This window comes from Mastomys coucha, unplaced genomic scaffold (genome assembly GCF_008632895.1).
Source record: "Mastomys coucha isolate ucsf_1 unplaced genomic scaffold, UCSF_Mcou_1 pScaffold11, whole genome shotgun sequence".
In the NCBI taxonomy this organism is placed as follows: domain Eukaryota; kingdom Metazoa; phylum Chordata; class Mammalia; order Rodentia; family Muridae; genus Mastomys; species Mastomys coucha.
Window position 1 is genome coordinate 29,542,346 of NW_022196893.1, and position 23,705 is coordinate 29,566,050.

Here is a 23,705-nt window from a genome sequence, read left to right on the forward strand (position 1 = left end):
ACCCTGAAAGAGCCCTTTGCTTGGGTTTATCTACAGGAAGTGAAGCATCTCCCCTCCTCCCATCTCCAACTGGCTGCACCTAGGGTGGGGTAAATGGAGACTTCTTTGGGTTCCCCTTATCTCTTTGGCAGAATGGACAACAGTCTCTCTATTCTAGCCAAGAAGGTGGGGTTGCTCTGCCGTTCCTCCCAAGAGTTGGCTGGGCACTTCATCCTTCAAACCCTGATCATCCCAGAGCCAATGTTCTCTGAGCCCTTTGTGTCCTTTCTAGTGTGAATCAAAGCCAGACATTCAAAATCATGCTTCCAGATTGGAGAGAAGGCTCAGTGGTTAAGACCACAGGCTAGTCTTACAGAGAGGACCTGGGTTCAAATCCTAGCACCTACATGCTCATTCACAACTGTCTGTAACTTCAAAATCTGACACCCTCACATAGACATACATGCAGGCAAAACTGTAATATACATAAAAGCAAATAATTAAAAAACCATGTTTTCCTTGGACTAGGATAGAAAAAGACAAAACAAAACAAAAAGACATTTCTGTTAAATAAAAGAAGCTAAGTAAAAGATCTTGACAATGTTAGCTTAAAACGAAAAGAAAAGAATAAAGTTTGCTGTGAGCTTTTATATATCAGGGAAGCTTCAGAAAGGAACCAGAGCTTGGCTTAAGTCCTTGAAGCATGTGACATGTTCTGGGCTGAGATGTTGTATGAATTAGGACGGAAAGAGAGAAGGTCTCTGCTGGGCTTGTAAGTGCCTGTCCTAAGAGCTCTAGGTGGTTACATTGCCTGAGATTGAGCAAGGAACTGAGAGGCAGGACCTCTGCAAAGAAGGAGCGGTGTCTTTCGAAGAGCTGGTGACCCCAAGAAGACAGTGCCAGGCCTCTTATGGTTTTATATGAATATGCATATAAGCCATGCCAAAGCCTTGGGCTCTCTGCTGAAGAAAAGGATCTGTTGTTGTTTTGTTGGCAATATAAGTGTACAAGACACTAGACAAATAACACAGATCACAATAGTGTTTCATATGAGCTTAACCACCGCAAAGCCCTTCCTATAAGTCTCCAAAGCCCCAGAACTCAGGCCATTCCCCTTGATTTAGAGACAAAGAGTCACTGTAATTCCAGCTCCAAAGTGATCTGATGCCTCTGGCCTCCAAGGGCACTCACACTCTGTGTATACACACACACACACACACACACACACACACACACACCTACATATAACTAAAAATGCAGTGCCTCTATAAGCAAAGCCCCGGGTGGACCCTGGTTCTGTTCTCTCTACCCCTGGAACAGATGTGGAATACCCCAGGGGAAGGAATGAAGGGTGTTTTAGGATAAGGACCGTGGCTTAGACTGGAAGGGGGAACGGCTGTGCTCAGATTCCATGGAAAAATAGCTTGAATCACCTGTAGGATTCCTGGGGCAATGTCTACTGTGTTCTATCCTGAACACATGCTCGTTAAGGGTCCTGTCTTAACTAGAAATCTTCTGGGGTTCAACGTCCTTTGGGGATCCGTTGCTGTCCTCTGTGTCCCCAGACTCATTGAGATTACAGGTATTTATGTTTGCCCTCGGAAAAGCTACTTTCTGATGACAGGGGCCGTTCAAGCAGGACCCCAGACAGAGACAGCAGGGTCTTAAACAGGTTTTCTCCCCATCACCTCCCCCTCTCTTTTGAAATCCTCTCTGAGGGGCTCTATCCAGAGGAGCCTGAAACCGGTGTAGGAGGCAATGACCTCTTCCAGATCATTGCCAATGCCATGGTTTCCTTTGGGGTGTCACCCCTACGCAGTCCACACGTGGCCAGAAGCTCTGAGTGGAGTTTGTTCAGGAACCATAGCACGGTAGATAACTGGTTGCCCAAGTCTCAGCCATCCTCAGCCCTCTCCCATCAGGCATGACCTACCCCACACTCAGCCCCTCCCTCCCGGATGACACTGGCATTCTAGTAGTGCTTAAGAATAAGACCTTGTTGGACCATACCTGCTACTGGATTTTTGCCTGTAGCTCATTTCATTTTGACACTACACCCCTGACTTAAAGAGGTTCCTGTTCTGTACCACCCTTGTATTGTCGGTCTCTGGAGTTGTATTTCCTAATAAAGGACACTTGAGGAAGACAAGAATTAAACCTTCAGTTCTGCTCCCCAGGATGAGCAATCATTCCAGTTCTGGCTCAGCGGGCCACCCCAACTCCACCAGAGTCACGAAAGAAAACTGGAAGGCACCTGGGGACACAAAGACAGTGGTCTTATAATTGCATGCACTTCCTCCAAGGGGACCTAGGCAGGCCAAAGACGAGTGGGAGTAGTAATGACAGGCAGGAGAATGGTAGGTACAACTTCAGCACTGCAGATCCATGGAGTTCTCAAAGTTCTGTATAAAATAACCTAGCATGCCGAGAAGATGGAGTTATGAGTGCCGGGGTGATGGGAGGCGGGGGATAGGAGATGTAGAATAACGACTATTTCTAAAGTTTAAGCATTCTCACTAGTACACTGGAGTTGAGAGAAGCCTTTGGGTTTCTTCCTCATCTGGTTTCTTTATTTTCAGCACACCCACTGAAGAGACAATAAAGTCACAGGTGAGTAAGGGGGCCACTGTGTTGGTTTCTTGGGGGCTCCCAGAGTGTAGGGGGAGAAGAGAAAAGCTGTGTGGTAAATGTCCCATCTTTGGGGTGCATAGGCTTTGTGCTTTGGGTCTTTGAGAGGCTGGTAGGTCACCGAATAGCAAGGCCAGGTCACAGGTCCAATGACATTTCTGTCCCTGATGGTTCGGGTGCTGTCAGATATTGAGGAGGCAGGGAAGCGTAAAACGGCTGTTGAGAAGGCTCTGCGCTACCTGAGGTAAAAAGTAGAGTATCTTTTAGAATTTCATCTCCGTTCCAAGACATATCTCTTAACCCACACAGCTGTTATGTCAGGCCATATTCTTGGAGAGTTGGGATAATGTTGCCAAGATTTATCTGTTGTTTCAACAGGAAAGAAATTTGATAATCACTGAAACCCTGTGGGAGCAGGTAAGTACACAGGTTGCTTTTGACTGCACAGTGGCATGGGAGGAAGTGGAGTGAAGGGGGAAAAGAGCTAATTTCTCTTCCTTTAAGCAGATTAATGATGAAGAGTCACTCTGGACCGTCCTGTCCTTTTCTCTCACTGCCTGGGCCCCAAATCCTCAACCCCCATCCCAGTACCTGTGCATCTATGTGCAGCTTCCAACACCCACCCTCCTGGCCTCATCAAAGGTCCCAATCGTGTTGTTTGGTTTCACAGGTCTTGAATCCCTCAATGCTAAGGCTCGTAATTGTAATGCCACAGGCTCGTAAGCGCAGGTTTGGCCTCTCCCGTGGGCTCAGTGTGATGCAGTTGTGCTCTGATCTGCCACGGTAATTGTTGATGTGACTGCATTCCCAAGCCAGTTTAAATGATTTAGATGTTCTTCACTGCCTCCGTCTATAAGGGTTTAAAAGAAATCTCAGGTTGGAGAACACTGAAAATGACCTCTGGTTCAGTGTTCTCTCACGGCAACAGCCCCTGTGACAGGGAGATGGAACCCCATGGAAAGCAATCTCCAAGATAGAGACTGAACAGGGACCTTCTGTCCCCAGGACCATGGATCGAAAACACTCCAGTTAGCAGAGAACTGTGTAACCAGCCTGTTAGAGTACCGCTGCGTGGGTCTTGATGAAACCGATGTAGTTTTAATTTCCCCAAAGGCTAAACGTGGCAACACTGTTTGAACTGTTTACTGGACACTTGGTTCCTTCTTTTGAGGATTGTCGCAGTTCTTTCTATAGATAGCAGCCTCTTCACCCGGAGACCTTTTCCCTTGCCGCTCAGACTTTGATTTATGTAACACCCTTTGTCAGCTCTAGCAGCGATTTTCTGTGCTGCTGGAGTCCCTTCAGAAAGTCTCTGCCCTTGGCTATATAGCTATTGTTTTTTTGGGGTTTTTTTTTTGTTTGTTTGTTTTTTTCAGTCAGACATAAATGCCAGGCTATTCTCAAGCCAATAACTTCTCATTAGTGATGCTCAAAGCCAGGGGAATGTGGAATGGTACATCTAAAGTCCTGAAAGTAAGTAACTGCCAACCAAGATCACTACGTACAGTAATGCTATCTTTTTTTAAATTAACAGACAAATAAAAGCAGATCAGACTCTTTTTGTATTCATATTCCACTCACTTTATACTTACATTTTTTAAAAAAAGACTTTTTTGGTCCTTTTGAGACAGGGTCTCTATATTGGGCAGGTCTGGATGTCCTGGAACTCCCTATGTAGATCAGGCGGGCCTCGAACTCAAAGATTCACCTGCCTCAGCCTCCCAAGTGCTAGGATTGAAGGCGTGCACCACCACTACCAGAATTATTGAAGAATTTAATTGGAGTTATCTTATACAGAGGATAATTCTCCCAGAGGTCATAGATTCTCAGATAAAAACCAAAGGCTAGGCGTGGGATAACATTTCCCAAGTTGTCAGTCAGAGGTGTCCAAGGAGCCCCCCAAAACAATAAAAAAAACTATTGCCATCTCTCTGGATTGCCTCCCTCCAGAACCTGATAGTAAAACCCCATTGCTGAAGACCACATTCTTTGGTCATATGACGTGGGCACATCACGTTGGTGCTCACCAGGAAACTTCCTGAGTGGCTAGCTTTCATAATATCGGGAAGTACTATACAGGCTGCTAGGGGGAAAGACAGCAACAGTCTTAGTCAACTGTGAGCCCTGTGAGCTACAATGTAGCAACCCTGTGAGCTACAATGTTGCGACCCTGTGAGCTACAATGTAGCAACCCTGTGAGCCACAATGTAGCAAGGTATGCTTAGGAGTGCAGTAAGCGGCAGGTCTTAGCCATCTTTCCACCTGAGTGGACCCAACCTGGTACTGTCTTTACACGCCCTGTTCAGCCTCTCTTGAGCTTGATATTTGTGGTGGTTTTAATGGGAATAGCCTGAAGTATCTACATTCTATACAGCTGCCAATAAGTTAGGGATGTCGGGCTATAAGTCAGACAAAATGAGTAAAGTAATCCAAAGCCCTTAACACTTCAGTTCAGAGATCAGAGCTTTTTGCAGCTCTTCCAGTATTATTGGCTTTTCCTACGTCTCTTAATATAGTTACTGACTCTCAATATGCAGAAAGAGTTGCTCTGCATATAGAAACTGCTGAATTTATTCTGGATAACTCAGGATTAACAACTGCAACAGGCAATCCAAATAGAAAGTATTTGTTATATATCACCCATATTAGGTCTCATTCAGGCTTGCCAGGCCCATTTGCACAAGGAAATGAAGAATCTGACAAATTATTAATAGGTAATGTGTTAGGAGCCTCAAAACGTCATGAAAAATAGTATGTTGACAGTAAAGGTTTAAAGAAAAAATTTCCCTCACCTGCTAACAAGCCAAGGAAATTATAAGGAAATGTCCTACTTGTTCTTTGTATAACCAAACTCCACTATGTGCCGGAAGTAACCCTAGGGGTACCAAAAGAAATTAAATCTGGCAGATGAATGTGCTCCATTTTGCAAAAATTGGAAAACTAAAGTTTATATACACCACGCCACTGATACATATTGAGGGTTTCAGTGGGCAACTGCTTTGAGTTCTGGGAAGGCTGATTCTATAATTACACACTCCCTGGAAGCAATGGGTATTGTAAGGATTCCTGTAAATAAGACTGATGATGCCCCCCCATATGTCTCCAGTAAGATGAAGCAATTCTTTATATACTATAATATTAAAGCACACTACAGGTGTACCACACAAACCTACAGGACAACCAGTTGTAGAAACATCTAATCACACCTTAAAGGAAATGCTTATAAAACAAAAAGGAAGAATAAAGACCCCTAGGGAATAGATTAAATAGTGCTCTGTTAACTTTAAATTTTCTGAATGTTAATGAGAAAGGAACAGCAGCTGAGAAACTGGGTTATAGAAAAAAATACATATAATTAGGTCAGCCTATGTGCTACAGGGATGTGCCAACACCAGAATAGAAGCCAGTGTGCTATAGGGGTGCATCAACATCAGGATGGAAGCCAGTGTGCTATAGGGGTGTGTCAACATCAGAATGGAAGCCAGTGTCCTATAGGGGAGCATCAACATCAGGATGGAAGCCAGTGTGCTATAGGGGTGCATCAACATCAGGATGAAAGCCAGTGTCCTATAAGGGAGCATCAACATCAGAATGGAAGCCAGTGTGCTATAGGGGTACGTCAACATCATAATGGAAGCCAGTGTGCTATAGGGGTGTGCCAACATCAGAATGGAAGCCAGTGTCCTATAGGGGAGCATCAACATCAGGATGGAAGCCAGTGTGCTATAGGGGTACGTCAACATCAGGATGGAAGCCAGTGTGCTATAGGGGTGCATCAACATCAGGATGAAAGCCAGTGTGCTATAGGGGTACATCAACATCAGAATGGAAGCCAGTGTGCTAAAGGGGTGTGCTAACATCAGATGGAAGCCAGTGAAAGCTTTGTGTTGGGGATGTGGGTCTGAAATGAAATCACAAAACAGATAGATAAAGATTAGAAGTGAGCAGGAGAGGTCTCCTGAACTGAAAATGTCTGTGTTTATAATTTCCTGTCACACCCAGCATGACCAATGGCTTAGAGCAGAAAGAGGGAAATGTCGTGAGAGATTTGCTCCGGAATTTTGGTTTCTTTAAAAAACACAGAAATATTATAAGAATGTTTTTGGTTTACTCCCAGGTGTGGGGCATGGGCCTGCTTTGCAGCCTCTGACGATGGCTTGCCTCCTGCTCTAGCAGAGGCATGGTTTTGCCAGCTGCAGATAGTTTCTGTGATGGAGCGTGTGATGTTTGAAATCCTGGAAACTTTTCAGAGGGTATATAAATGCTAGGGACCTGAGAGGAGGGGTAGGTGGTTGTTGGACATTCAAGGTTGGGGGTGGGGGTGGGGGGTTGTGGTTTGTTTGTAGTTGTGCTCAAAGAAGAAACAAGAAAAAAATTAGATCAGAGATCTCTCCCCTACCCCCTCTCATTTCTAGTGATAGGAGATGAAACTGAAGGGGTAAAGGGAAGGGAAAAGTAGAGCCACAAAGCAGCAAAGACCAGCTACAAGGAAAGAAGAGACAAGAAGAGAGGAATTATATTCAAAAATATCTCTCTCTCTCTCTCTCTCTCTCTCTCTCTCTCTCTCTTTCTCTCTCTCTCTCTCATGATGGGGGGGGTGAAACTGGGGGGAATAAAAGGTGGGAAAAAGAAGAACCCACAGAGTAGTAAAAAGTAAAAAGACAAGCTACAATGGCCCACGTAGGCTCCTCCATTTGAATACTTGGTCTCTAGTGGAACCATTTGGGAAGGATGAAGAGGTGGGGCCTTGTTGGAGGCGTGTCACTGGGAAGCAGGCTTTGAAGTTTCACTCTCCACTCTCTTCTCCCCTCTCTCTGCCTGTGCTTGTAGACCAAGATGTAAGCTCTTAGGTACTGCTCCAAAGTCATGCCTGCCTGCTGCCAGGCTCCTCACCATGATTGCCACGGATGTGAATTCTCTGAAACTTTAAGCCTCATACAAGTTATTTCTCCTAGAAGTTGCCTTGGTCATGGTGTCTTATCATGCCAATAGAGGAATAACTAAGACATTGTTCTTAGAGTGCTCATGGGCATGGGGTATGGGATACAGCACCTTCCTGGTGCCTGCCACTGAGAATGGTCCCCAAAGGCTCATATATTTGAATGTTTGGTTCTCAGTTTCATTAACATTCTCTTCACAACCCTGGTATTTTTAAATAGATTAATAAAATTCAGTCACCACATGCAAAAATGGTAGACTAGAGATCTATGTAGAGTTGAAGTCATTGGGGGGTTATTATTGGGGCTAAAAAGCCCCAGTCAGTTGGAACTCACACTGCATACACTGGAGCAATTGGGTTATAATATAAACTGGGAGGTTAAGTGACTTAATCTCCATATAAGTTCCCTCTAATAAAGGGATAGTTTGTAATGCTAATCTTTTTTCTGTGTTTTCCCCCCTGTCAGGTGCTAATGGCCTTTAAAGGAATACAGAAGGAGGTGAGGTTAACTTTGAGTCTCTAAATTCCCTGGATTTTAACGTGGCTTTTTTTCCCCATGCCCTGCTGAGATGTTAACTCTTTCCAAGGTTATCATTTCAAAGAATATGTCTGACTTGTCATCCTAGGCAACCACCTCTGAGAAACTATAGTAAAACACTGGAGGAAAGATGGATTTATCAAAATTGTCTCAACAGAAATTCTTGACCTAGTTATATGAAACGCTGGTCAGAGACTGCATTGAAGAGGCCGTCCAGGTAGCATGACAAGCTGCCTTGGAGGCTATCAACTGCAGGAGGTGCTAATTTTAGCCCCGGTCTAAACTTGTGTTCTCTATGCAGAGTTCATTTTCTTTTCTAAACTCTGGTCAAATGTTTAAGCATTATATTGAAGCAAGCAGCATACTGCTGGCCTTTCCCCAGAGCTTAGCTTGCTCAAAATGCTGCGTTGCCTCAGACCCACCAATTCCCCTGCTGTGCATCCTTTCCTTCCTCCCATCTTCCTCTCTCTCTTTTTCCTTCTCTCTTCCTATGTTTATTCCTAACCCTCTTCTTCCTCTGTGTGTGTGTGTGTATAAAATATGCAATTACTTATTACCAGACTGTTTATATAAAGTATAATCAGAAGAAAACATTATTTTGAGCATCTATCATATCATAAAACAAATATCATAAAACAAGAACAAATGTCTTTTGTTTTGTTTCTCTGGAGAGAAGACATAATTTCATTAAAATTAAACTCTAAATATAATAGGAGCCCCCTGCAGTCTTACAAATAAGCGCCCATGCCTCCTAGTTGGAGAGGAATGATGGGCGAGGGTCCTGAGAAGGGACTAAAAATAAACTTCCTCTACTTCACCATCAAGATCACTCCAGTCCCTAGAACAGTGTCCCTTTCTGTGGTCCCAGTAGTCACAGCATTTCCTTCCTCAGTGTCTGGAACTTCCCTTCTTTGAAAATCACAGCAGGCTTTGCTTTAGGTTGAGGTCAAATGGGCGGGCTCTCAATGGAGATCAGTAACCTCACAGTCTCACCGGGCATTTCTCCTCTCCTCTCCTCTCCTCTCCTCTCCTCTCCTCTACTCTCCTTTCCTCTCCTTCTTTCATTTCATTTTGTTTTGCCTCTGGGGTCAAGACACCTTCTCCCTACCTAGAATTTCAGCCTCCCGAGACCACAGTCTCCTGCAGACAGAACACCTTTTCACAGAAGTGAGACCGTGTGTGTTGGCTTGTAGCTTCTCCGAGTGTATATGAAGTCCACGGTCCATCTGCTCCCCCATCCCTTGAAGAAGGCCTCTCTGGTGCTCTCTCTTGCAGTCTGTTACCCTGATAGATCCTTCATGTTGGTTCAGACAAGATAACCCTAGCCATGGTATAAGGAAAATTTTTTGAATGCAAATACTAAGATAAATTAACCAAAGTGCTGGAGAGATATTTCTGCAGTTAAGAGCAGTTACAGCTCTCGGAGAGGGCTCCCAGCACCCACAGGCAGCGAACAAACCTGTTAACTCCAATTCCAGGGATACTGTGCCCTCTTCTGGCCTTCACAGGCCTGTGGGACACACCAATACATGTTGGCAAAACACTCATACACATAAAATAAAAATAAATCTTTTTTTTTTTTTTAGAAAGAAATCGAGCAATAGAGTGTGTGAACGGAGGCAACTGGGACATTCCTTATTTCTTATTAGACAAAACTAAGACCCACACTAGAGCAACCATCTGGTGCCTTGCCTGAGCTCAGTAGGACCAAAATGGCCCAGCTGTGTACTCTGCAAGCAAGCTCGCCCTGTGTGCTGCTACGTTGTTAAGTGATGGGCTGTGTCTCCCATCTCTACACGCTTTCTGTATGCAGCATACATTGGCCACATGGTGTGTGTAAGGCATTAGGCATTATCTTAATCGGTCAGCTTTGAGAGATACATAATCAACAGAAGCTCTGCTGCTAGGGAGTGGCAAGCTTCATCCCACATGTCTATGTTCCCCAAGTACACATTGGACCACCACTTCATCAGACCAATCTGTAGCCAGCACACTGACCGTCCAGGGGTACCTTCTAAGTCTCTGACCGCCGAATCCTCATTCTCTTTCAGCTTCAGGAAGATGCTCGGATTCGAGGTAAACAAAGATGCCAAGGTCTGGGTATGGAGATAAGGGATAAGGTAAGGAGTTTGTCCTAGAGTCTCATCTGAAGACCTGATGTCTGGATCACAGATGGACTCTGGCTTCCTTCCAGCCAAGCTGAACCTGGTTTTTTCTGAAGCCACTTTTCCACTCCATGCAGGCTAGTCACCTACTATCTTGGTTAACACTGTTGTCACAGCATGTGACACTTGTCATAGACTAGTGGCTTATAAACAACAGAAATTTGTTCCTCATGGTTCTGGAAGTTGGAAAACCCCAGAACAATTTACTATCTAATGGGGTCCAGGCAGGTCTTAGCCTGGTCTCCACTGACCAGAGCCAGGCTACTTCCTGGATCTTGGCTCTTGAGTTTTTTGTTGTTGTTGTTGTTGTTGTTGTTTTGGGGTTTTTTGTTTTGTTTTGTTTTGGCATAGTGGAAATGGGATAGGCAATGTCTTTTATAACGACACTAGTCTCACTAATCCGAGAACTCCAGCCTTATGATCTAACCACCTTCCAAAGCCCTACTTCCAAAATCCATCACGATGGGGATTTGGTTTCAATATATGATTGCAGAGGCACCACGTCCCTCCATCTGTAGCTCTTAGACAGTGACAGAAGGATCTTAAGATGGAAGAAATGTCTCTTGAGAGACTGAGACCTCTTAGTGCTCAGTCAGGTGTGGTTCTTTCCAATAGAGGAGAGGCAATACACAGCGCAGAAGGGCGTTCCGGCTTTGCGTGAAGGGCGTTCCGGCTTTGCGTGAAGGGCTTTCCGGCTTTGCGTGAAGGGCTTTCCGGCTTTGCGTGAAGGGCTTTCCGGCTTTGCGTGAAGGGCGTTCCGGCTTTGCGTGAAGGGCGTTCCGGCTTTGTGTGAAGGGCTTAGTAGGGAACAAAGAGTGGAGAAGTTACTATGGAATTAGGAACCAAGTTACAAGTCTTTTTAAGGTTTCTCTGTGTCTCTCTCTCTGTCTCTCTTTCTGTCTCTCTCTCTGTCTCTCTCTCTGTCTCTGTCTCTCTCTGTGTGTGTGTGTTTGTGTGTGTGTGTGTGTGTGCGCGCGCACGCATCCCTTCAGAGGCCACAAGAGGTCATCAGATCTGCTAGAACTGGAGTTAGAGGTGGCTGTGTGTGGGCCACTCACTGTAGGTACTGCGAACTCTGGTCTTCTGAAAGAGTAGTAATTGCTTTTAACTGCTGAGTTATCATTCCAGCCCAAATTTTAGTTCCCATAATATACAAGTGTCTGGGGTTATCAACAGAGCCACACTTGGGGTTCCTTCCTCTGCTCATCCAAGAAGAGAGCCCACCAGTCGTGGTTCACTCAGTCTCTGTGCTTCCTGCAGTCTTCCAGGCCCCTTGCTAGGATGCACAGCTATATGTGGGAGTCCGAAGGTGGGCTTAAGTTCTGAGGATCAGATCTCTGTCTCCTGGATACAGTGCTGCTGATCTGTCTGTCACGATAATCAGATTAATTCAGGGACCTGCAAATGCCATGAAAGGGTCGGTAGGCAAAGGGGCAATAGCCTGAAGATTTTGGGGGCAGGAGGAGGTGTTTCTCCACAAAATAAAACTCACAGAAGTTTAAATCCTGGGAATATTTAAATATAATCTAAAAAAAAAAATTCCCTCTGATTTTTCTTCAAGTCTGGTACCTCATACTCACTCCAGAGCAAGGAACTATGGTCTGGTAGAATCCATTGTGAGATGTCACTGAGGAATGTTTTCTTGGATAGTGACCTCTTAAGGTCAAAGGGCAACACTTACCCCTATCTGAAGGATGGTCTCTAAGCAAAGTTGGTCTCCAAGAAGTCGTGGCTGTGGGAATCCCTCTATGGATGCCCACACTGTGAAATGGTGGATCCCAGATCTAACTGCTGCTGCTGCTTCCCATTTCCTTAAAGAGAAAAGGGGATCAATTTTGAGGGATAGGAACTTATCTGTTCTTTTCAAAGCTGAGACTTTAGCTCACTGGTTAAGAGTCACCTAGCATACAGAAATCCCTGGGTTCAATATTTAGCATCATATAAAGCCCATCTATAATTTAAGCACTCAGGAGGTAGAGGCAGGAGGATCAAGAGTCCAAGGCCATCCTAGGATACATCATATCCTGTCCCAAATAATATAAAATCTACAGACTGGGGAGAAGCCTGCCAGTAAAATACTTGTCATGCAAGTATGAGGACCTGGGTTCAATCCCCAGAACCCACAGTGTGTGGTTGCATGTGCTTGTAACTCACTGATGGAGAAGCAAAGAGAGGTTTATCTTTGAGGCTTACCAGCCTCCCCTTACTTGATGGGTTCTAGGCCAGTAAGGGTTCCTGTCCCAAAAAGCAGGGTAGACGGTGCCTGAGTTTGACCTCTGGTCTACACACACACACACACACACACACACACACACACACACCACTTCTTTCCCATAGCCAAAACAAATGCTATAAGAAGCAAGAAACCAAAACCGACCCCTCCCATGGCACCATGTGAGACTGAGGCAGTTGACCGACCAGTACTGGCTGAGTTGAGACTTCCAGTGCTGCAGCTGTCTGGTGCCACATCCTACGCTCCTCTGACAGGTCTATGTCACCATGAGTCTGCTCCTCCCACTCTGGCTGCCTTGACCCTCAAGTAGAAATGTGAGAGGCAGGTGGGGAGACACTTCCCAACCCCTGTCACTATTTCCTTCCTCAGGCATGAGCACCCGTTCTGTGGCACTCGCCCCACCTGTTCCCCCCAGGACTGGGTAAGTGTCCCTATTCTCGTGGTCTGTAGAAGGGATAATGTCTACCTGGATAAGGGTGTGGTGGCCAGCCATGGAGCTAGCTATGACCCTGCCTTCAGGGGCCTACAGTTGTAATCCATGCCCTCCTGAGACAGCATATTTTGGTTCTCTCTTGCTGCCAACTGAAGGTAAGTGGCAAAGTTAACGCTTCCTTCCCCATCCAGAGCCCCCATCAGAAATTCCTCGGGGCCTCATCCCCATCAGAAATTCCTCGGGGCCTCATCAGAACAGATTTTGGGAAATTCTCCTCGCTGAACTGGGGGGGCGGGCTTGAATTCTAAGGTTCTCTGTGTCTATCATATGATGCCAACACTGATGATAAAGACACAGAGAAAGACAGTAAGACAGAAAGAAAAGCCAGGAAGAACAATAGGGAATCAAGGACTTCCTTAGCAGGTTATAGAGAAAATAACGGATGTTTTAGAGTCCTGTGCCCCAACACTGGACACATTTCCGCAGAACAGACTAGAGGGGAAGATTCACCCACCATGCTAGGGACTTAATCTAAACATCAAGACTGACTTCTACCCATGACAGCCAGAAGGGTTTTAGGGAGTAAGGAAGAAAGACTATATATAGCATCATGCTTCACATGAATTTAGAGACCTTAAAAATTTTTATCTGGCATGTTTCAGACATGACCCTGCCTAAACCAAGATCTGGAAAAGGTAAGCCCCTTGAAACCATGTCTGAGCATAATTCGTTCCTCTCAGAGCTCTGGCCGCACAAAACAAAGCTGTTCCAACTACCATGTATTCCCTGGGGCTCTGTGCACGTGCTGAGCCAGGAAGCGCTTACCACTCAGATGTACCCTCAGCTCTCTTTTGGGATTGTTCATTTTGAGACATGGTCTCACAAAATTACCCAGGTTGGCCTCAAACTCATTCAGTTGCCGGGGCGGGCCTTGAACTTGGGATCCTCCTGCCTCAGCCTTCCACATGGCTGGAATGACAGGTCCTTAAAACCATGACTAGCAAAAGCATATCTTTTAAACAGATTGGTAATTATGCTTTAACTTGATCTGTCCTAAACATGTAAGGAACACTGATAATCAATGTTATTACATCACACATCTTTGCTATATGAAACCATTTTGATTGGCCAAAGCTCCTCCAAGTCGACCATCTAATCTCACTATCCCTCTGAAGCGAGCCAGAGGCATTTTCCTGATGAACTCTGCTGAGTCATCCCTCTTAATCCTAACACCCAACAAGGATTTTTTTTTCCATCGTGGAATTGGAAACTCAGAGTAAGTGGTGTCTGTTTCTGCTGGTGCCAAGGTCCAAAGACAGTAGAGAATGTGACTGAGCACAGAGACAGCGAGGCTTATCTCTCTCCTTTATGCTCTACCAGTCCTCTTATTTGACACAGAAGCTTCAAGCCTCCAGATCTCTCTACAACCCCAAATAAGAATCACAGCTCAAATTCTGGAGAGAAGTCATCGGAAGCCCATTCCTACACACCCGTGACCAGCCAGGCTTCTACCCTAGACTCTAAACTTTGTCATCAAGGAATGTCTCCTGTGTTTCTTCCAGGTATCTACTCAAATACCCTCCTTCTTCGCTGTCTCCCCTCCCTGACTATCCTGCTATCTGTAGCGGGAACTCAGACTTCCCGGGTACTCTTGGGACAACATGGCAGAGGACTGTCTTGGCAAGTGGGTGTAGCCCAGAGCTAAAGAATGAGGTCAAAAAAGCAGACAGGTGAGAGCAGGGCCAGCCCATGTTCTTGTGATCTCTGCAGTCAAGACAAAGAGCTTAAGAGAGTGTGCCAGGCGTAGATGGTTCTGTATGGGAAAGAATGTTCGAGAATCAGAGAAAAACTGGAGGTAAAGATACAGCATGGTGTGAGGATTCAAACACTAGCAAGCACAGAGCCCATAGTCTCTTCACAGACGGTATTTTAGAAATGCACATTATTTGGGGGACTTAATTCAGTATCAAGAGTCAAACACTAGGTAGATGTGCACAATGGGCTCCACTTTAATGTTTGTGAAATTTATTCACACAATTGACAATTCACACAACATATAATAACTTCCTCTTTAATCTTCCTCCCAACCCCTTATGATCTGTTCCTTCCTGAAGTCCCCCTTCCGGCATTCACAACCTTTTGTCTTAGTTGTTGCTGTCTTGTTGAGACCCAGTGAATTTGACCAGAGTCATCTGTGTGAGCACAGGTTTGGAATTCTCTCTTCAATCGGTACTGAAGAAAATGACTGCCTCTCCCCCAGAATCCATCAGTAGTCAGTAATTCAGTAGGGCGGGGCAGGCCCCATTCTCCCCAGTCGATGGTTGACAGTTGGTAGGCCCAGGCCCCATTCTCCCCAATCGATGGTTGACAGTTGGTAGGCCCAGGCTTGTGTAAGTTCACTGCAAACACCCATGACTACCATGAAGTCATGGCCGCATTGGCTGTGTAAAATGGACCCATAAGGCTATGTTTCACAGCCCTTCCCAATCTTCCAGCCCCTCCATTCCTCCCTTTCCTTTTCTGCAGTGTTCCCTAAGCTTCATCAGGGCATGGTATAAATGTCCTGTTTAGGACTGAGCATTCAACTGCCACTCTCTTTGAGCACCCCAAGTGGCCATGTATCTTTGCATTCACCACCATGCCCTGCAGAGAGACTTCTCTGATTAAAGGTGAGAGTGTTTGTCTCTGGGTAAAAACATAAATATGTGAAGGCACTCAGCTACCTTCAGATTCTTTTTCATAGTACAGTTGAATGTGACCCCCACAGATACTATTTAACCAAGAAGCCATGTCCTCAACCCTCTTCATGCTTTCGAACTCAGGCGCATCCGACTCCTAACCCCATACGCACACTTGCTTGAATGCTCGCCCTCTCCACAGCCTGCCCTCGAGCTTACAGAGAATCTTCCTCAAGACACAGCCTGAGTTATGGGTGATGGGAAAATGGATTCATCTGCCTGAGTCTTAGTAGACTGACTGTATATTTTCTTAAGTGTTCCCTTTCAAATATTTTATCCTGTTTCCCCAATAAACAAAATATGTGAAAATTCTAATATCCAAAAATAAGATTGTATCTTCCTAAAACAGAAAATTAGAAACCTTTTATTATCTCTCAGAAACCCACTTTTGATTCCGATACTGAAGCAGAAATCTCTCCCTTTAATGCAGCAAGCACAGGACAATGTGGGCCCACTCAGGCACAGGTCATAGTAAGAGCTTGCTCCCCTTGGGTGTGTCTGGATGGAAGCCTGAAGCTGGCCACATCACCAGGAGCACACCTTCCATGGCACTGACCAGTAAATTATCTTCCAGGGCCTAGCTCAGTTGCCTGATACTCAAGGCTATGAGACAAACATCATCATTGCCAGAACCTACTGGCAGCAACTGTGAACTAGACATCACCTGAGAGCCAGGCACATCCTGACTGCCAAGATAAACAATGGAAGAAATAAATGTGATGTAAAACAAAGGTATGCTTGCTCCTCCCTGGGTTGTGGGATGTGACAACAGAACCAGTAAGCCAAGGTTCTATGCGCTGGGAGGAAACCTGAAACATAGCTTGTAAGCTCACTTATTGTCTCTTATTCATCTTTGTGGGGTTCAGTGACCTCTTGTGTGAAGTAAATGGGCATCGGGAGTGAAGGAAAAAGGGAGCCTTCATGTCTAACACACCATGACCCGAATAGTCTCGAGGTACCGTTCCAACATAGTCACCCCACCCGTGGGAAGACCACTTAGTCCCACAGAATTCTGTATACTATTTAGAATTCTGTAAATATAGATACATATGTCATATGTCAGGAAAGACAGCTTTTATTTCTTCTCTAAACAGACTCTGAAGAAATAAACATAATATTAAATAACTCTGTGGCAGAGCATGTAATCCCAGGAGTAAGAATATGTCACATAGCCAGTATAAGAATAACTCACTAGAGCAATATAGTAAGTTCTTAAATTGTTCGCTTCCTTATATACTGACCTAGTATTAGTTTAAGTGCAGATTTTAACTCATTAATTAAAATAGAATTAATAGGTGAAGTTGCATAACAGTTGATAGTCATTACTGGGTTTTTGCTGAAAACAAACACCAGATGCAAAAATTCTGTTTTCAGATTAGTTTAACAGTATTTAAGATATGCCCTGATCCTATTTCTAAAAGCAGAAAGTCAAAAAGACAACCTAAGAAGAAGAAAGGAGCAGGAGGAGAAAAGAAAGAAAGAGAGGAAGAAAAAAGAGAGGAAGAAAGAAAGAAAGAGAGAGAGAGGAAGAAAAAAGAGGAAGAAAGAAAGAGAGGGAGAAAGAAAGAAAAGAGAGAGGAAGAAAAAAGAGAGGAAGAAAGAAAGAGAGAGAGAAAGAAAGAAAGAAAGAAAGAGGGAGAAAGAAAGAAAAGAGAGAGGAAGAAAAATGAGAGGAAGAAAGAAAGAAAGAAAGAAAGAGGGAGAAATAAGGAAAGAAAGAGAGAGGGGAAGAAAAAAGAGAGGAAGAAAGAAAGAAAGAGAAAGAAAGAAAGAGAGGAAGAAAGAAAGAAAGAGAGGGAGAAAGAAAGGAAAGAGAGAGAGAGGAAGAAAAAAGGAAGAAAGAAAGAAAGTAAAGAAAGAAAAGAAGGAAGCAGCAGTGGGTAGAGGGAGAAAAAGGCTGTCATGGTGATAAGAGTTCATGATACGCATATACAAAGGCCATAATAAAGCTCATCGCCCAGTGAATGCAGATGCAGCGGTTTTAAAGGGTTGTCTGCCTCAGAGGTCTATACAAAACGACAGCCTTTCTCTGCAGTGAGAGAACATCAGTTTTTCTGTTGCATTAAAAAATGTAAAATATTCCTGAAAATAGAATCAAATGACCAAAGGAAAAAGAAGAAGAAAAAACCTACAGTAGCCTGTATACCTGATTCATATTAGAGTTAGAATCTGATTCGTTTAAGAGAGAGCAAAATAGAGGGTTTCTCTAGAGCCCTGAAATCTAAAAATACAGGAAAAGGAACATATGAAAATATAATAGCCAAAAGTAAACAGATTGGGAGCAAGAAGAAGCTGAGAAAACTGTCAGTAAAAGACAATATGCAATGATAACAATGAAGAAAACAATGAAGTCTAACATGTTTAAAGGCTTAGAATAGTCTGAGACAGAGAAATGCAATTCCATATAAAAAAAAACAAGGTAAACAGGAGCTAAGATGGATAGATAGATATACAGACAGAAAGACATAATAGATGATAGACATAATAGACTAATAGATAACAAATAGATTGGACAGACAGATGATAGATAGATGATAGATTAGATAAATAATAGATAGATAATAGATAGACAATAGATAGATAAATAGATGATAGAGAGATTAGATAATGATAGATGGTAGATAATGTGTGATAGATGATTGTTAGAAAATAGATAATAGATAAGTAGACAATAGATAGGACAGACAAATGATAGATAGATAGACAGACAGACAGACAGACAGACAGATAGATGACAAAATAAGTGACCATGGTGTCTGTTGATACTGAGGTCATCGGAAATGACTACTGCCTCTAGGGCTAGGGGGACCACACTGACAACTAGACACTCACTTAAAAGATGGTTTTGTTTCTCTCTCTCTCTCTCTCTTCTCTCTCTCTCTTCTCTCTTTCTCTCTCTTCTCTCTCTCTCCTCTCTCTGTCTTCTCTCTTTCTCTCTCTCTCCTCTCTCTCTCTCTCTCTCTCTCTCTCTCTCTCTCTCTCTCCCTCTGTGTGTGTGTGTGTGTGTGTGTGTGTGTATACTGATGGCCACAATTGCTAGAAGAAGGTGCCAGACAATGCTGACACTGGAGTTACAGGAAGTCATGAGTTGCGTGCTGGGTACTCAACTCCCATCCTCTATAAGAGCTGCATACTCCTAGCTGCCGAGCTCGCTCTCTCTAGGCCTGGACATTCAGATATGGCTCTGTGCAGTTGTCCTGAAAGTTTAGAGGTCTGTGGAGCTGGAAAGGGAGTCTTTCTCACAGCTCTTGTTTATGAGAGACTAGCGATGGCCATACTGGGCAGTGTGCCCAGGCTGGGGATTGTACACGGGAAGCTTGGTGGTGATGGCTGGCGTGATCACACTGCATAGCTAATACTGGAGAGAAGCAGGGGTGAGGAGAGCAGACTGGGTCGGAGCCCTTTGCCATTTATGCTGAGGAATTAAGTAGCCATAGGCCTGCCTTGAAGGAGTCACCTCAAAGCTGAAAAACCTGTTTCCCATCAAACAATAAGTTGGTCTTTTTTAAAACTAGTGAAAGTAAAGGCAAATTATAATTTTACACTCTAAAGAAAACACACATCAAGTGGTTCCAGGGGCATTCGGAGAGGACTCCCTGGCCTCCATCAGTCACTGATGTGACTCTGGTCTGGTTAGGCAGGACATCTCTACCGCTTCCTGGGTGCCCATTCATTGCAGTAGGTTGCAGGAGGTGACACAATGGTTCTTCCGAGCCACATGGCCAGTGGCTACATGGGAGGGAACAGCCTAAAGGACAGGCTATCTCGGCTTTAAAGAAACATAGCATGCTGTGGGAAAATAAACGCACCAATGATTTTATGGAACATTGAGCCACGTTAACCGCAGTAAGGGCTGGCGCGGAAGGATACACCAGCCAGCCGGTGACACTGCGGCATGAATATTATGGGTGCTTCCTTATTGGATTTAAAGCACACTGCACATGAAGACGCACGTACTGGCACTACAGATCTGGCCACGAACCCAAGGTTGGGGGGCTCACAGGCCCCAGGGATGAATCTATGGCTGCTATTTTGGTAAATGGACTAGTATCAGACTTCTCTCTAAATTCATACCTCTATAACTATACATTCGTGCAGCTCTTAGAACTCTGATATCAAAGTTCCTTGGTACATTTACCATGATGGTTAACACAAGCTCACAACTGGTTAAAGGGCAGAGAATAAGGAGCCCTTGAGTCCTAAGCCGTAAATGGGACATAGGCTATCACCCCTTCCTGAGGCTACCACACCCTGTCCCCAAGCTAAGGCAGCATCTCTGGAGAGGGGACAGATTGTAAGAGCCAGAGGAGAGAGGGTAGGGGGCACTGAAGAAAACCATGATGGGACCACCACACTGTCAAACTCTGAGCAGCCATGGCTACCTGCACAAGACCTTCACAAGATCAAACCAGGCAGCATTCCAGCACGGAAGGGAGATGGACTCACATGCCCCTCCCATAACTGAGGATCTGTGAACAGTGATGGTTTCTGGGAAAGGGAGAGTCCATTTCCTCAAGGGTGTGTGTCGATCCTGATGGTTGACCATACTCCAGTGGATGGCCCAGGGGTATATGGACATCACAAAAGGATTGGGTTATTTATTTAAAGGACACAAAATCGAAGAATCGGGGTACAGGGGTAGACCTAGGAGGAGTTTTGAGTAAGTAGTTAGGATTGAAAATGATAAAAACACATTGTATGAAATTCTCAAAAGAATTAATTAAAAAAAAAATTTAAAGCTTTCTTCTCGGTTCTGTCTCTGTTCTGGCCTCTAAGTGTGTATTCTCCCTGGGCATCCAGTCTGCACCATGCACAGCCTTCTGGGACTTCCCTGACCTCTGCAGTGGTCGATTAAGCAAAGCAGAATGAATGGACAGACCATGGCTGATGCCCTCAAATAGCCAGTGCCCGTGGGCACTGCCCTGACACACTACAGCAAAGCTGCACCTGGCAATGAAGACAGCGCCAGCTTCCTAAATGCGGTAGACTGTCTCTGCAGCCATGGTTCAACTATCATGGAATCAAGACCCAGGAGAGCAAGGGACAGAAGTGACTCAATGTGTGGCATCTTGCAGGTCAAGCCCCGAAACCATGTGCCACGCCTCTCCTTCCCCATCCTCCTGATAAAGGCTTCTCAGAGATTATTGTGGTCCATCGGGTCCAGCACCCCCAGCTCTGTACACCCTATGAGGAGGGGTTTCTGGTATAGCAATGGCATGAGTATAGATGAAGTTAAAACCTTTGTGTCTCGGATGACATGTGGACATGCTGCATTTACTGCAGTTGTGGGAGATAAAGTTGGTGACAAGATCAACCCCCAAAACTATTTGATGATAATTGGGAAAGATCCCACGGAGGTTCACCATGGAACTAGCAAAGACAGGCTTTATTGGCCTGGGGCAGATGTGCCTTTTCAGATGGGCACAGGTGAAATATCCTAAATTGGTGATACCCCCATTGACACAGAGTACATTGATATCAGTGCACATGGCTTGTACTGATAAACACCTCAATCAGAGTTGCATTCAGGGCTGTAAAGTTTCCATGAGATAAAAACTTCCTCAACAGGAGGCTGGAAAGATGGCTTGGTGGTTAAGAGCACTGACTGCTCTTCCAAAGATCCTGAGTTCAAGTTCCAGCAACCACATGGTGGCTCACAACCATCTGTAATGGGATCCGATGCCCTCTTCTGGGGTGTCTGAAGACAGAGTTACATGTAGTAAATCTTTGGGTTGGAGCAAGCGGGACTAGAGTGAGAAGAAAATAAATATTTAAATAAAAAAATTAAAGGTGTATATATGTGTGTACATATCTATGTGTGTATATATTGGTGATACATATATATGTATATATACACATACACATATATATATTTGCTCAACAGACCTTCCTATGTGAACATTATAGGAATGCCACCAGGGTTTAAAGAGAACACATTTCTTAATCAGAGAGTCAGTGAAATAGGCCTGTACATTATGGGATCTATTCACAGCTCCAGTGTTGGTGAATCTAATGGGACTCTGTGAAACCCGGATGACGCTGACCCAAAGGAACTGAAAGACTTCAGTTTACAACATGAATCCGTCCTGGCTTCCCCAATGCTAAACCCTACACAGGAGGCTTTTTAGAAGCAGGGAGTAGACTGCGCTACACCGATCCCTGCCGCCACCAGGAAGCAAGTGGACAAAGTCAGCCCAGCTAAGACCATTGCTGGGGCTGCTGGAGCACAGCGGCTCCAGAAGCTGAAGCTGAAGAGAAGCATCACATCTCCCAACTTTCTTGTCGGAGGCGTGGCGATACCTTGACTCGAGTTGGCTGAAGAATATATGTACTGGCTGGTTTTGTGTGTCAACTTGACACAAGCTGGAGTTATGACAGAGAAAGGAGCCTCCCTTGAGGAAATGCCTCCATGAGATCCAGCTGTAAGGCATTTTCTCAAGTGTGGGAGGGCCCACTATGAGTGGTGCCATCCCTAGTAATGGTAGTCCTGGGTTCTGTAAGAAAAGCAAGCTGAGCAAGCCAAGGGAAGCAAGCCAGTAAGGAACATCCCTACACGGCCTCTGCATCGGCTCCTGCTTCCTGACCTGCTTGAGTTCCAGTCCTGACATCCTTTGGTGATGAACAGCAAAGTGGAAGTAAGCTGAATAAACCCTTTCCTCCCCAAATTGCTTCTTGGCCATGATGTTTGTGCAGGAATAGAAACCCTGGCTAAGACAATATAAGCCACATCAAAGAGATTCTAATCCACCACCCGTTGAGGGTATATCCACCCTGAGAAGACTACTCAGACACAGGTGTAAGCCCATAGGAAGCCTTTGTTAGCCAACCGGTGACTACACTGGATGCTCAGGCTCCCAAGTGTAGCCCAAGCCTTTCTCAGGGTGAACTCTGAAACACAAAAACTCCATCTTAGGTTGACGTGCTTCAGTTAGCAAGAACGATTAGCCAGAAACAGAGCTGCAGAAGCCAAAAGAACAAGGTTAGTACATTTAGGGACCTTCCCAACTACGCACTTTGATAGACTCAGTCTTTGTTCCTGTTCAGACAGGTTCTGTTTGTTGCCTGCATGCTGGGTTCCACGGCCTGAGTGCCCATCATGGGTTCCATCACGCTGTCTGTTGTGCGAAGGTCTGAGGGCCTGTTACACACTGGCTCATGTCTAGTCAGAGCTATGGGGGCCAGGGGAAGGTGCCCAAGACCCTTCCCATTATGCCCACAGCAGTGATCTAGGTGCATGTGAGGGAGACACCACATTGTGGCTTAGCTTTCAGGCAGACTGTGCACACAGCTCCAATGGACGCCCATGAGAAAAGTTCCTATGTGCATTCAGGAAGTCTTTGGGGTATACCTGGGAGCGTCTTTGGGGTATACCTGGGAGCGTCTTCGGGGTATACCTGGGAGCGTCTTCGGGGTATACCTGGGAGCGTCTTCGGGGTATACCTGGGAGCTGCTTCAACCTGCAAGTTGAACCCATTTCTTTGCCTCATCTTCACCTGTAACCTCTGCGACCTACCTCGAGTTTATGCACAGCCACATAAATGTCTTCCCATTGTGGGCATTGTGTTGAATCACACATCTGCAAAGAAGGAATCTGAATGGAGAAAATGCTTCCGATCGATTTGCTCAGTTTTAAGAGCACAAAAATAAGATCCATTTCTTATTGTACATGCTACTATTGTAGAGGAGACTTATTTTAGAATCACGTATATGGTCCTGTAATAAAATTACCATTAACCACTGAACAAATCTATACTTGGCTCAAGCAGTGAATCCTTATAAGTATATGGAAAAACTAGTATTTGTAACAAAATAGTATCATCCATAATTTATTAGTTCCCTGGTGCTGTCCACCAAAAAGCTCAGATAAATTATTTTTATGATCACAAATGGCTGGGGTATTTTGTTAAAACTCTCCAAAATTGCTAAATGTAATTTTGACATATAATCCAAATAATGTGGCAATGTCCTTCTCATCTTAACTGTCTCATTTATTTTGAGCATCTAATGTGTTGCCTGATTGAGCAGTAATTTGAGTAGCCTAACCGGGGGGGG

General features: G+C 44.8%; 2 protein-coding genes across 17 annotated transcripts in view; one reads left to right on the forward strand and one right to left on the reverse strand.

Moving 5' to 3' along the window:
- LOC116078984 (olfactory receptor 8S1-like) overlaps positions 1-11,860 on the reverse strand; it is a 68,161-nt gene extending 56,301 nt beyond the window's left edge. Inside the window, exons 1-3 of one of the 3 annotated variants that reach the window (XR_004113704.1) lie at positions 11,830-11,860; positions 10,096-11,046; positions 2,526-2,846 (exon numbers count right to left, since the gene is read on the reverse strand). The gene's annotated coding sequence lies outside the window, so the exon portion shown is untranslated. Of the gene's footprint in view, positions 1-2,525; positions 2,847-9,105; positions 9,406-10,082; positions 11,047-11,829 lie in introns of those variants that run through there. The other 2 variants (XR_004113703.1, XM_031354484.1) reach the window with 2 other exon arrangements.
- The window catches only part of LOC116079014 (olfactory receptor 8S1-like), a 44,908-nt gene that overhangs the window by 742 nt on the left and 20,461 nt on the right, over positions 1-23,705 (forward strand). For 4 of the 14 annotated variants that reach the window (XM_031354557.1, XM_031354565.1, XM_031354583.1 and 1 more), the window contains exons 3-10: positions 2,559-2,589; positions 2,986-3,024; positions 8,013-8,045; positions 10,136-10,160; positions 12,852-12,903; positions 13,578-13,610; positions 14,314-14,477; positions 16,228-16,385. The gene's annotated coding sequence lies outside the window, so the exon portion shown is untranslated. Of the gene's footprint in view, positions 1-2,558; positions 2,590-2,985; positions 3,025-3,277; positions 3,391-8,012; positions 8,046-10,135; positions 10,161-12,851; positions 12,904-13,577; positions 13,611-14,295; positions 14,478-15,029; positions 15,122-15,441; positions 15,585-15,737; positions 15,971-16,227; positions 16,386-17,074; positions 17,123-20,429; positions 20,796-23,705 lie in introns of those variants that run through there. The other 10 variants (XR_004113724.1, XR_004113717.1, XR_004113716.1 and 7 more) reach the window with 10 other exon arrangements.